Here is a 12167-nt window from a genome sequence, read left to right as displayed (position 1 = left end):
ATACAGAAAATAAAATAGACTATATAACAATGGATTCAGTTGTTAAATGAGAAGATTAATAAATAACATATTCATTGTTATGGCATAAAAGTACACAGTTATTAAAGTGACTAATGAAGAATACACCTGCAGTTGGAAGTAAGGTATATTAAAGTGCAAGAGAGGTGATTGTCAGCCTATTCCAGACAGGATTACCAGTGCAGTGTGAACAGGTAGAAGAAAGGGGGTGCAGGTAAGGACTGTATCGGAGATGCAGCATGTAACAGGAGCATGTTACAGAACCCATAGCATGCAGGAAAGGGAGCAGTAGGTATTGGCTTTCTCCAGTACTCAACTTTAAAAGAAATAGGGACACAGATGTCAGTGTGTAGAAGACAAAGGAGACCAACGAAGAGGAGAAATGATGAGATACAGGTGATGAGGGTTGAGGATTGATTGGATTGTAGAAGTAAAGGTGAAGACATATTAAAGAGACAACTGATAATGCCATTTGGCTAGAGGTGGTGTTAGCAATGGTGATGCAGGAAGGTTGGCGGCTAAGCATTGATGTTGTTTATGTCGACAACATTTTAAGGATTGTCTGAAAGCAAGGTGAGAGGTAGAAAGCCTGATGGCTTGAGGTATTTTTTTCCCATAATCTGTATACCACAAATTCAACTGCAAATTGACAACTGAGTTTAAATGGATGTAATTGATAAATGAAAATGCATGTATAATAGTGTGCATCATGCTTTTATACATATTATGTAATGCAGTAGCGTAGTTATGGAAAAGAGTGTAGTTCTAGAAGTGTTTGGCTTCTGTGTTGTTTCTGGCACGTCAGAGTTCTTTTATGTGTGTCTTAAATGCTGACAATAAAAAGCAAGTCACTTGAGAGAAAAGTGTGCATTTTATTCACTAAATCTCTAAAAGGGTTTTCTTTCCTTGAAAGTTAAGTCTCTATGTGTGCTTTGTGGAGACTCCTGCTGATGGTTTATTACATATGAGTAGTGCATGCCTGGTCATATCCCCCCTCCCCTAAGATGCATAGATCTTTAATGCAGGTTGGCTCAGTAAAGTATTGTTGCCAGAACTAATTTGCACATATATATGCAAGCCATTCCAAACTGTGGAAACTACTTTGGCACTCCAGATACCAATGGTCAATTGTATAGCCCATTAATTGAGGATTATTTCTTAATTTATGCCATTTCTTGTTGCCATCTAAAAGTGCAAGTCGCTTCACTGGTCAACCTATGCAGTTTATGTTGTTTTGTTGCTGTGTACAATATTTATAGAAAACAAGCAAAATCTATAAGTATATTCTGAGGGGCAAATCATTGACTGTTGGCTGTTTTAGAAATTCAACCTGACAAAAGTTCATAAGTGGAAAATGTTCAGGAGGTTCAATGTGGAAAAAAGGTACCCTGATTCTTCCTTGTCTTTGTCATCTGAGTCCTCTTGTTCAAGTTGTCAGAATGTGACAGTTTGAGAGCTAGTCAATTCGTTGATGGGAACCATTGCAGGTTTAGTTTGTGTGAATCAAAGTCACTGAAAACCACTTTCAGTGATCATCGAGACTGCACTTTCCCCACTGTTGTGTGACTGTAGAGTACGTATGTATGTATGTTGTGGGGGTGTGGAGGTCTCCTCCCAAATTAAGAGTGTAGGATAAAATATGCCGTTTCTTTTTCACTGAAAGTGTTTTTTAGTACTTTTGATTCACACAAATGGTACTTGAAAATATTATTATGAGATGCACATTGGAGGAAATACGTGAGGTGAGTAGTGGTGTATGACAGGGATCTTGTCTTATGTCTTATACTGTTTTGCAAACGTTTCTATTATATCTGAGGATAAAGTAAGCAGAATTAGCATACTTGCAGATAACATAAAGTTTGGTGCAACTGCAGAGAATGAAAGATGTATTCTGCAGAATAATGTGGAAATGTTGAACAACTGTGCAAAAATATATCAGCTTAGATTCAGTAGAAAACAAATGCAAAGATCTTTAGTTGGGACACAGTAATCCTGGTATGTCATATCACCTGGGAGAATTAGCAGTATAAATGATTGCACAGGAAAAGGATCTAGGTACTCACATACATAGATCAAATCATCATGAATATTATGAAAAGGGGGCAGCAACAAATAAAATGGTAGGGTGTAGTTTGAGAAGTTTTGATTTGAGAAGTAAATAATTGCTAATCACACTTACCAGGTGCTAGTGAGCTGACAGTTGATGTACTGTTTACATTTTTTAAAGATCATTTAGGGAAAAGGATAAGACATTGCTGGAAGGAGTTCAGATAACTTAACCAGAAAAGTATATGGAATAGGTGGGGATGTGTATAATAGGTTCATAGGTTCATAGGTTCATACTAGGCTATCTGCCCTGAGGCAATTATAAGCCTAGCCCGATTCTGTATGGCTTACACCACCCCTTGATTTGAGTATACTGTGCCCTTTTTAAGGTTTAGTTTACTGTGCCTCTGTCCAATAGTGACACGGGAGTAATCCCTGGGACAAACCTATGATCCCCCATCCACCTATCGAGATTCTTCTTGAAGAGATTCAGTGAGGTGCTCTGCCTCACATGAACTGGAATTCTATTCCAGAGCGAAGGGAGCCTCTGGGTTATGAACCTGTCCCTCCAGCAAGTTCTATTTATTTCTGTGCTGAGGTTCAAGTCCCTCGAGTGTGTGGCTCTAAGGGATTTAGATTTACTGAGGTGGAGCATGTCCATTAATTCTGGAATTGACATAGCTTTGTATGTCAGGCATAGATCGCCTCGAAGTAGGCGGTATGCAACTGAGTAGAGCTGGAGTTTTTTTAACCGAGCAGCATATGGCATCTGTTTGAGACCCTTGATTCTCTTGGTGAGATACTTTTGGGGTCTTTCTAATTGCTGCAGGTGTCAGGTAAGGTACATCCCAAAAGGGGCATTGTATTCTATGATGGGCCTGATGAGGGATGAATAAAGGGGCACGATTACCTCTCTTGATCTAGATGTGAAACCCTTCGTGATGAGGTGGGCTATGTAGAAGGTCTTTCTAACCACTTTGGCAATGTGGTTTTCAAAGGAGAGATTGTTATCAACTTGGGTCCCCAGGTCCCTAATAACTTTCTCTGTACTTAATGGGTTTCCGCCTATGTGGTAATTTGTGGGCACATTGTTTTTGCCAAAGGGTATGACTATACATTTTTTGGCATTTAGCTTTAAACCATGGCGCTGGCACCAGTTATCTGTCTCTGTGAGACCTTTTTGAAAGATGTTTGTGTCAGCTGGAGAGTTGATTATGGCACCCAGTTTGCAGTCGTCTGCGAACTTGGTGAGCCATAGTCCTCCCACGTTTGCCTGTACCTCGGAAAAGTATATACCGAACAAGAGTGGTCCCAGGACAGAACCCTGTGGGACGCCACTTGTGACCGGTTTCGAGTCTGACATGGCTCCAGAAACTCTCACTCTGTGGGTTCTGTCTTTGAGCCAGTTTGCGACCCATCTTGTGACATAGGGGTTTATATTTAAGCTGGATAGCTTATCTATGATGCCCAAGTGGGGTATTGTGTCAAATGCCTTTGCAAGGTCCAGATAGGCTGTGTGGACTACCTTCCCTTCATCTATGGCTTTGGTGACTGTTTCAAGAAGTCAACCAGGTTCAAAAGGCAGGATCTGCCCTTGACAAAGCCGAACTGGGTAGGATCTAGTGTCTGTAGGTCCCCAATGTCTTTGTTTATGAGCTCCATGATGATCCTCTCCATAGCCTTGCAGACTAAGCTAGTCAGGCTTATGGGGCGATAGTTTCCAGGGTCCGTAGAGGCTCCAGCTTTGTGGAGTGGGACCACTGTTGCTGTACGCCATTCTGTGGGCACATATCCTGTAGTGAGGCTGAGATTGTATAGCTGTTTTATTTGAGGGATTAGTTCCTCTTGGAGTTCATGTAGGATGCAACCTGGGATGCCATCTGGTCCCATGGAAGCAGTGTTTTTTGCTTTGGAGAAGGCAGCCTTCACCTGAGAATCAGAGATGTTTGGGAGGCAGCCCTCTGCTGGGATAGATACTTGCTCTTTTGGGGGGAGGGGGTGGAGAAGTTTGCACTGAACCTGTCTGCCAGGATACTGGCGATGTCTGTGGGTTCAGTGTATTTTTTGTCGTTTAGAATCAACTCAGAACAAGTCTGGGAGTTGCATCCCAGGTTTCTAACATAACTGAAAAAGCCTTATGATTGTCTTTGGTGTCCTGTGCAATTTTTCTCTCGAAGCTGGCCTTGGAGGATTTTATGAGGGATCGTAATTTTTTGCTAGTACTGATCAGAGATGCCTTCCCTATTAGGGATTTTGCTCTATCATGTAGTAGCTTCCTCCTTCTGTTGTACAGTTTATTTATGGCAGGGGTCCACCAGACTGGACGCCTGCCTTTGGATGATTGGGTCTTGGTTTTGTTTGGGATAGCATGATCCATGCATTCCTGGAGATGTCCATAGAATGCGTTTATATAGGATTCTGCAGTTTGGGCCGTAGTTTCCACTGGCCCTGGGGCCTTGAAGGATTCCACTTCAGTTTTGAGAAGTGAAAAGTTCGCTTTTGAGAAGTTTTTCACTGTGGTTTTCTGGGCTGGGGGTTTCTGGGCTGGGGGTGGGGTTGGGATGTGGACATCCAGTGAAATTAATTTATGGTCTGATCTTACCAATGAGGGATATACTTCTGGTGTGGAGCATAGAGTCCCCATGTTGGTAATGATCAGGTCTAGTATGTTGTCCCCTCTTGTGGGAGTGGTGACTAGTTGTTCCATAGCATTTGAGTTTATAATTTCCAGGAACCTTTGGGCTAAGGTGCTGGGGCTTGAGTAGTGCTCCCAGTCAATGTTTGGGTAGTTGAAGATGCCCAGTATAATGGTGTTCGGAGAGATCTTCATGTTCTCCAATGTTTTCAGGAAAGCCGAGTGGGATTCCTGACTTTGAGAGGGTGGTCTGTAGGATGCTATAAACTGAAAAGCAGTCTTGCCCACTGTTAGTTGCACATGGATGGTCTCCGATACTTTGTGCAATGCCACTAACCTGGAGGTGTGGATATCCTTGATAAATATGGAAACTCCCCCTCCTTTTGTGGTTTGGTCCGGGTTTTGGGGCCGAAAAGCATGATATGAGGTATAGCCTAGTAGTTCTGGGGTGCTCTCTGGAGCCTTGAACCAGGTTTCTGTCACTGCACAGATATCGATGTTCTCCATACAGAGGAGAGCTTCGAGTGTGTGCATCTTGAGGTTAAGACTTCTGGCATTTAGCAGCATTACCCTTAGTTTCTTGTTCCTTGTGCTGTCTATGGGGGTGGGTTTGACTTTTGAGCCTTGCCTAAAAAAGGCACTATGGGGGTGGCAAGAGCCTTTGCCAATATCCGAAAGCCCAGTGGTGACAGGTGCAAGCCGTCCCTAGTGAAGCAACGTGGCTTGTCGAGCATGTCATCCCAGGCTGTCAGACACTGGATCCCCTTTGAATGACACCAAAATTTTAGCCAATTGTTAAAATCGATCATTTTGTCTTTGTACTGTGGCATCATTCTAGGTGAGGGTAAGATGCTGCTCAAGGTCAGGGTCATACCAGCCTGGGCTACATGATCAGAGAGCTCCTCTATGTCTCTTTTCATGTAGTCCAGGGAGGTATGTCTCAGATCATTCACACCAGCATGTACAATGACTGAGTCATATTTGTATTTGCTTTGGAGTGACCTGAGTGCTTGCGTTATGTGGCAGATCCTAGCACCCGACAGGCAGCTCACCGTGACCTTCTCTTTATTCAGCCTGGTGAGCGGGACGTCAGTGTGTCTGACAATAGAGTCACCTATTACAAGAGTATCAGGTGTGTTATTCAGCCTTAAGGGCTGTGGCTGCTTGGCACACTGACTTTGTGGGCTATGTGTTGTGCGTGTTTTGTTTTGAGGTAGCGTTTGCTTGGATGTCTGCTTTGGAGGTCTCTGTTGCTTAGGTAGATTTTTATTTAGAGCCTCCGAGTATGTTTTTGTGTATTTATGTGTTTGGTTCGCTGATGTGGTGGGACTATGTGATACTGGAATTGTGTTGTCTGAGGTTACCTTCTCCTCCTGACTGGTTACACCAGTTTTGAGATGAGAGAGCTCAGCCTCCAGTTTGGCTAAATAGTTGCATCTCTCACATATATTTGAACCTGTTTGGAGGAGGAGAGGGTTGTCCATGTACATGAGACAGTTGTAACATTGCCTCAAAATTCCCAGATTCACCAGCTTCTTAAGGAGATAGGGTTGTTGTCACTTGAAGACAGAACAGACAGAGGTTATATGATATCTGACAAATGCAAAATGATAACCCAAAGCAAAAAAGATAGGCTGAAAGAGGACATAAACATCAGATTCTAGGAGCAAACTCCTGTACAGATTCAAGGAAGAATTTATTCAGAGATGGCAGTTGTTTCAAGGAGTGTACTTTCAGAGTGGAATATGGAGATTAAATTCATGGGTGTTTAAAAAGGATCTGGATATTAGCACAGATGACTAAAACTCTGACTTGTTAATAAGTTGCTTCCTGTGCCAAGGGTACAGAGTTTGAATCTTTCTAGTTTCATTTGCCTACTGTGTGACCTTGAACAAGTCATTTAACCAGACAGTGCTTTGGGGCAATTGAGAATTTGGGCTAGGATCCTTATTGGTCCCTAGAGTGAATGCCTAGTAAATATCTATGAAGGACTGGGCAGCTGAAACATTGGCAAGATTATAGAGGTATAAGAAGTAAGTTGTTAATACTTTTTGTGGGTAGGCTGGATAGGCTAACTGCTTCCTTTTCCTGGAAGGTGGCCTGAATTCATACATAAGTACAAATAAACATAAGACATAAACCCAACATGATGTAATAAAAGACTGGTTGATAGGCCCTGACTGTGACCTAGATTGCCCACGTTTGATTAGTAGCTCAAACTCTGTATGAGCCAGCTGGGAAGGGGTGGGAAGGAGGAGCATTCTTTGCTCACCAATTCTGGGAGGAAAGGTGGGGTTTCTGCTTGCAATCTGTCACTTTCCTGGTAATGGATCAGTGATGTAATCTCATGGCTGATTGCTGTTGAATTTGGCCAAGCAGAGTGGCTGGAACTACCTGATACTACATGTGATGCACATGACTTCAGCAACTCTGTCCAGTAAAGGCATAACAAAAACACTACCATACAGGACAGTATATGTGACATTGCTGCTCTGCATTTCTGCTTACCTCCCCCAAGCCAATTGTGGACGTAGCCCAGAGGGTAGTACTGGGGTCAGTAAGTTAGGGAAAATTAGAGCTGATGGTCAGCTGGAAGGCAAACAAAGGGGGGATGAGTTCATAAAGTAATGTAATCAATTCTATAAATATTAAGGGCAATTAAGTAGTATTATTGACTTGCTCCTTTGATAGGACTAAATATATTGCAATTTATAACTAAGTTATGTTACATACTGCTTTTGCAGTTGGATGTTTAAGCATGCTTTGAAGTAAACCATAGTGATAACAGATACATGAAGGACTTGGGTCAAAAGCTTTGCAAATAAACTTTAGTCAGAGTTACCGAATAATAAAAACTAATATATGCTGCAAGGTGAAGTGGGTTAGATCAAGTGGCATACAAAACTATTGTCAATTAGATAAAATATCCAGAGCTATGCAATTTAAAAAAAATAGTATTAAAACATATATTTCCACTGGCTTGTATGGTGAAAACTGTTTCTCACTCCTTTGGCAAACATGTCAAAACAATAACTCTAAACAGAGAATTCTTAGGAAGCAGTATATCTGAATAGGTGAGCGTTAGTGCCTTCTTAAGCATCAATAAAACCCATTCAGCAATTCAAAAGTCATAGGTATTTTGTTGTGAATAAATAATTTTCTTTTTTATTGTCTGAATTTTGAAAGTACTTAGAAAATGGATCAGAAATGCTTCGTGCTGTGTGTCTCGACAGTGTGTTTTATGATATACTGTCATCTTGACAGTTATAGCTGACTTTCATTTTCCATATGAGGAGCAAATGGTATAAGCTGACACCTATCTGTGTAACTTGCACTTGGATATAATACAAGATTATCAAAATGAAACTACAGTGCTTATTATAGCATTTAAAGCTTTTATGCTGCCATGGCAAGTTATAATTAATGAATACATATTTTTTACATTAATTGAAGAAAAACTGTAACTTCAAAAAGGTGATTAATCCATTTTCACATACTCCCTTATTTTCAGAAGATTGCTGTCTAAGTTTTGCAGGGCAGCCACGGTGGTGTAGCGGTTAGCGTTGCCACCTCACAGCAAGAGGTTCTCCGGTTCAATCCTTGGCTGGGGGTGCCTTCTGTGTGGAGTCTGCATGTCCTCCCTCTGGTCGCGTGGATTTCCTCCCACATCCCGAAGACATGCTGTAGGTGCATTGGACACTCTAAATTGGCCCTAGGTGTGAGTGTGTGTGCCTTCTGTGGAAGGTTGGGCGCCGGGCTGGCAAGACACCGTAAAACTCCGCTGCCTCATGAGCAGACAGGTGATCCGCTGTGGCGACCCCTAACCAGGAAAAGCCGGAAGAAGCTGTCTAAGTTTTGCAATGATGCCTGATAACCTTCACTGTTGGATATTAGTCAAAATAATTTGAGGTAATGTCAGATTTGCAGGCTTTCCTATTAAACAATACTCTACTATAATTTTTTGCACATCTGTATCTCTACCATCATGTTATATACAATCATAAAACTCTGTGTACAGACTGCGGCATCTCTGCACTTGTGCATTTCATGGGCTCTTACTGGAGGTGAAGTATACACAATATATGAGGTAATGGAAATTTTTATTTTATTTTTATTATTCATTTCATAAATAGGTGGGTTGGCTTGACTAAAGACCTCAGTCAAAGGCAGAACTTTACAAGGTATACAGACTTCATGTACACATTTAACTGTTAAAGTTGCTTAGAGTCACACAGATTAATGCATATTCTGATATTAAAGGCAGCGATCATATAAACTCACATACACAGACATACATTGATGCCAACAGTTTATAGTCATTTTGAAGGAAACTCAATCATGGCAATAGAACAAAATAGTAACAAAAGAAAGTCATATGGAACAAAGGATCATTTGTTGTTAAATAAAGTCATAATGGAGTATTGTAAAAAGGGGAAGAATCTAAGTATGGCATGGAGGGATTACCAAAAACATTTAACGGTATCCCACATTCATGGATATAGGAGTTCTTACAGATGTATAAGATACACCCTGCATTGATCAATTGCATTATAGTGACCATAAAACAGATAAGCCATGATAAGAGACAAATTATTATCTCAGGGATGAAAATTCAAAAGGGGATATTCCAGAGCAACTCTTTGTCACCATTGCTCTTTTGTCTTGCTCTTAACAGATTAGGTCAGGGTTACAATTTGGCTCCCAGAAAACAACAAAATGTAAAGACGTCATGTCTTCTTTTTGTGCATGATTTAAAATTGTATAGTTCATCTGATGGGCTGAAAGCACAGATGGAAGTGATCAAAACTTTCTCAGGTGATGTAACAATGTCATTTGGTCTTGAAAAATGTGGAAAAGTAACATTTAAAGCAGGAAAGCTGCACAAAGAAAACAGTCTGGAACAGGAATGTGATATAAAGGAACTTGAGTAGGAGGGAGTATAATAAATATTTGGGAACTGATGAAGGATCGACAATAAACCATGAAAAAATGTGAATAAAACTCAATAAGGAATGTTTTAGAAGACTAAAATTAATACTGCAAACAGCACTGACATCTAGGAGCAAAGTCCAAGCTATAAACCAAATTTCTCTTCCTGTTCTAACTTATAGTTTTGGGGTGACTGAATAGCCCCACAAGGAACTTGATCAGTTGGACAAGAAAACAAGAAAAATACTTTACACTTATCAAATGATATAAAAAAATCAGTGTATAACAAGATTATATATTCCTTGTTCTGAAGGAGATATGGGACTCCTCGGAATTGATTGCATATATAGATCTAAAATCGTAGGACTACATACATATGTGCTGACCTTATCAGATCCAAACATAGTGAAAGTTTTGAAACATGAAGAAAACAAGTCTAGATGACGTCCCTGCTTAGTTTAGTAGAAACATTTTGGTGTCAAGTGGGAATGGAAACCAAACTAGAGGTAGATAAAAATCAGGCAGCAACTGAATGTGCCAAAAAACAAAGAAAGAATATAAGGTGATGGACCAGATGAGAAGGCAGGAAATTTGGGAAAGGCATAAATATAGTTGCCAGTATAGGAAACTCCTGGAACAGCCTCACGTTGATCAGGATCTGATCCAGGATTGGTTAAAGAGAGGTGAATTTAAATCAAAAGATGAAAGGTTAATATTGGTGGCCCAGGATAGTGAGCTACATACACTATGGTTTACAAAGTCCAATGAGCTTGTGGGAAAAACAGACAAATGCAGATTCTGTAAAACAGAACTGGAAACAGTCACACATTTTGTTGCTGGGTGTGATACACTAATGGCAGAAGGCCTGTATACTAAAAGGCATTATAATGTGGCAAGACTGTTGCATTGGGGATTGTGCAAACATTACAACACTGAAGCAGCTGAGAAGCATTGGAAACATGAACCACAAAGCATTATAATGATGAAGTTTATATCACATGGGATCACCCCTTACCAACAGTTCAAAAGCAGATACAAGAAAACCAGAGATGGTAGTCCAAAAAAAAAATAATCAAAAAAGTAGCATTGATCATCGAAATTGCTACACTGGGTGATTACAGTGTCCTATGTACAGAGAAACACAAAGTTACAAAATACTAGGATTTGCAGGCAGGATGAGGGCAATATGGAATAAGAACACCCAGACAGTTCCAATAGTAGTAGGATCAATGGGTGTTATAAAAAAATAATGTACAGTGTTATTTAGATATGCTACCGATACATTTAACTCCATATGAACTGCAGAAAGAGTAATTTCTGGGTACATTGTGGGTACTACTAACAGCACTTTTGGCTGACATCAAAAACTGAAACAATACTAATTTCATGAATTTTAATCATACTTTAATCATACTTTGACTTAGTAATGGGGTTAATTCCCATCATGGTATTAGAAACTGAGAGAAGCCATTCATATTTTTATTTACCTTTTTTACCTAGTTGGCAAACTAGGCAAGGTCTGTTTTAGCAGAGACACAAAGTATTTTTTCTAATCATTAAAGGGAAATCTGGCAAGAACACCAGGGAAATCCTCTGACTCTTTTTGTTAAATACCATAGGATGTTTTGCATTCACCTGAGCTACCACCCACTTGGACAGATGGGACTTCAGTTTAGCATCTCATCTAAAGAGCAGATATGCTGATAATTCTAAAAAAAAAAAAAACAGAAAGTCTACTATGGTTATGTTGAAAGTTGACTGAAAATAATAATAGTTAATGCAGCAAATAATAACTATGTTTACAAGCAATTCAGTATATATATATATATATATATATATATATATATATATATGTATATATATATATATATATATATATATTTACAAACCTCTGTTCAGACAACTAGAGTAAAAAAGGAGGGATACTGTGCTAATCAGAAGAATTAGAGAATATCTAAATGGGAGGAAATAAGGATCCTAAGAAATTTAAAGGGAATTTTCACCTTACATATTATAGGGTCATAGGGTCATAGGTAAGTACTAGGCTAGTTGCCTTCGAGGGCCATTTTAAGCCTAGCCAATTTCCCTTTTGTGCTCAAATTAACTTATCTCATTTGGCTAGAGACAGGCCTTACCAATCCTATGGTTGACAATTAAATATTACGCCTAATAAGAATAACTGGGATCATAAAATAGATAATTTGAGGGCACACATGCATGGGATAAAGCATTTAGGAACTGCTTCTGCCCATTAGTAGTATAAGGGTCAGTCCTGGGGGTAAACTTTGCTTCCCATCCACAGATCCAAGTTGTGCTTGAATATGGACAGGGATGAACTATTTTATGTGGATAGGGCCTCTGTTCCACAGCAGTGTTATCCTCTGCAAAATATACCTGTGTCCCCAAATCATTCTGTTGATGTTGCAGAAAAGGTTTATATCCCTAGACAGAGTATTGCAGATGCCATCTGACTTGATGATGTCCACTATTGGGTTAGAGGATGTCTTGTATGCCAGACACAGTTCACCCCTTTGCAGTT

The sequence above is a fragment of the Protopterus annectens genome, chromosome 7.part1, assembly GCF_019279795.1.
Source record: "Protopterus annectens isolate FY-2018-M chromosome 7.part1, PAN1.0, whole genome shotgun sequence".
Lineage (NCBI taxonomy): Eukaryota > Metazoa > Chordata > Ceratodontiformes > Protopteridae > Protopterus > Protopterus annectens.
Note: the sequence above shows the minus strand (reverse complement) of the source record.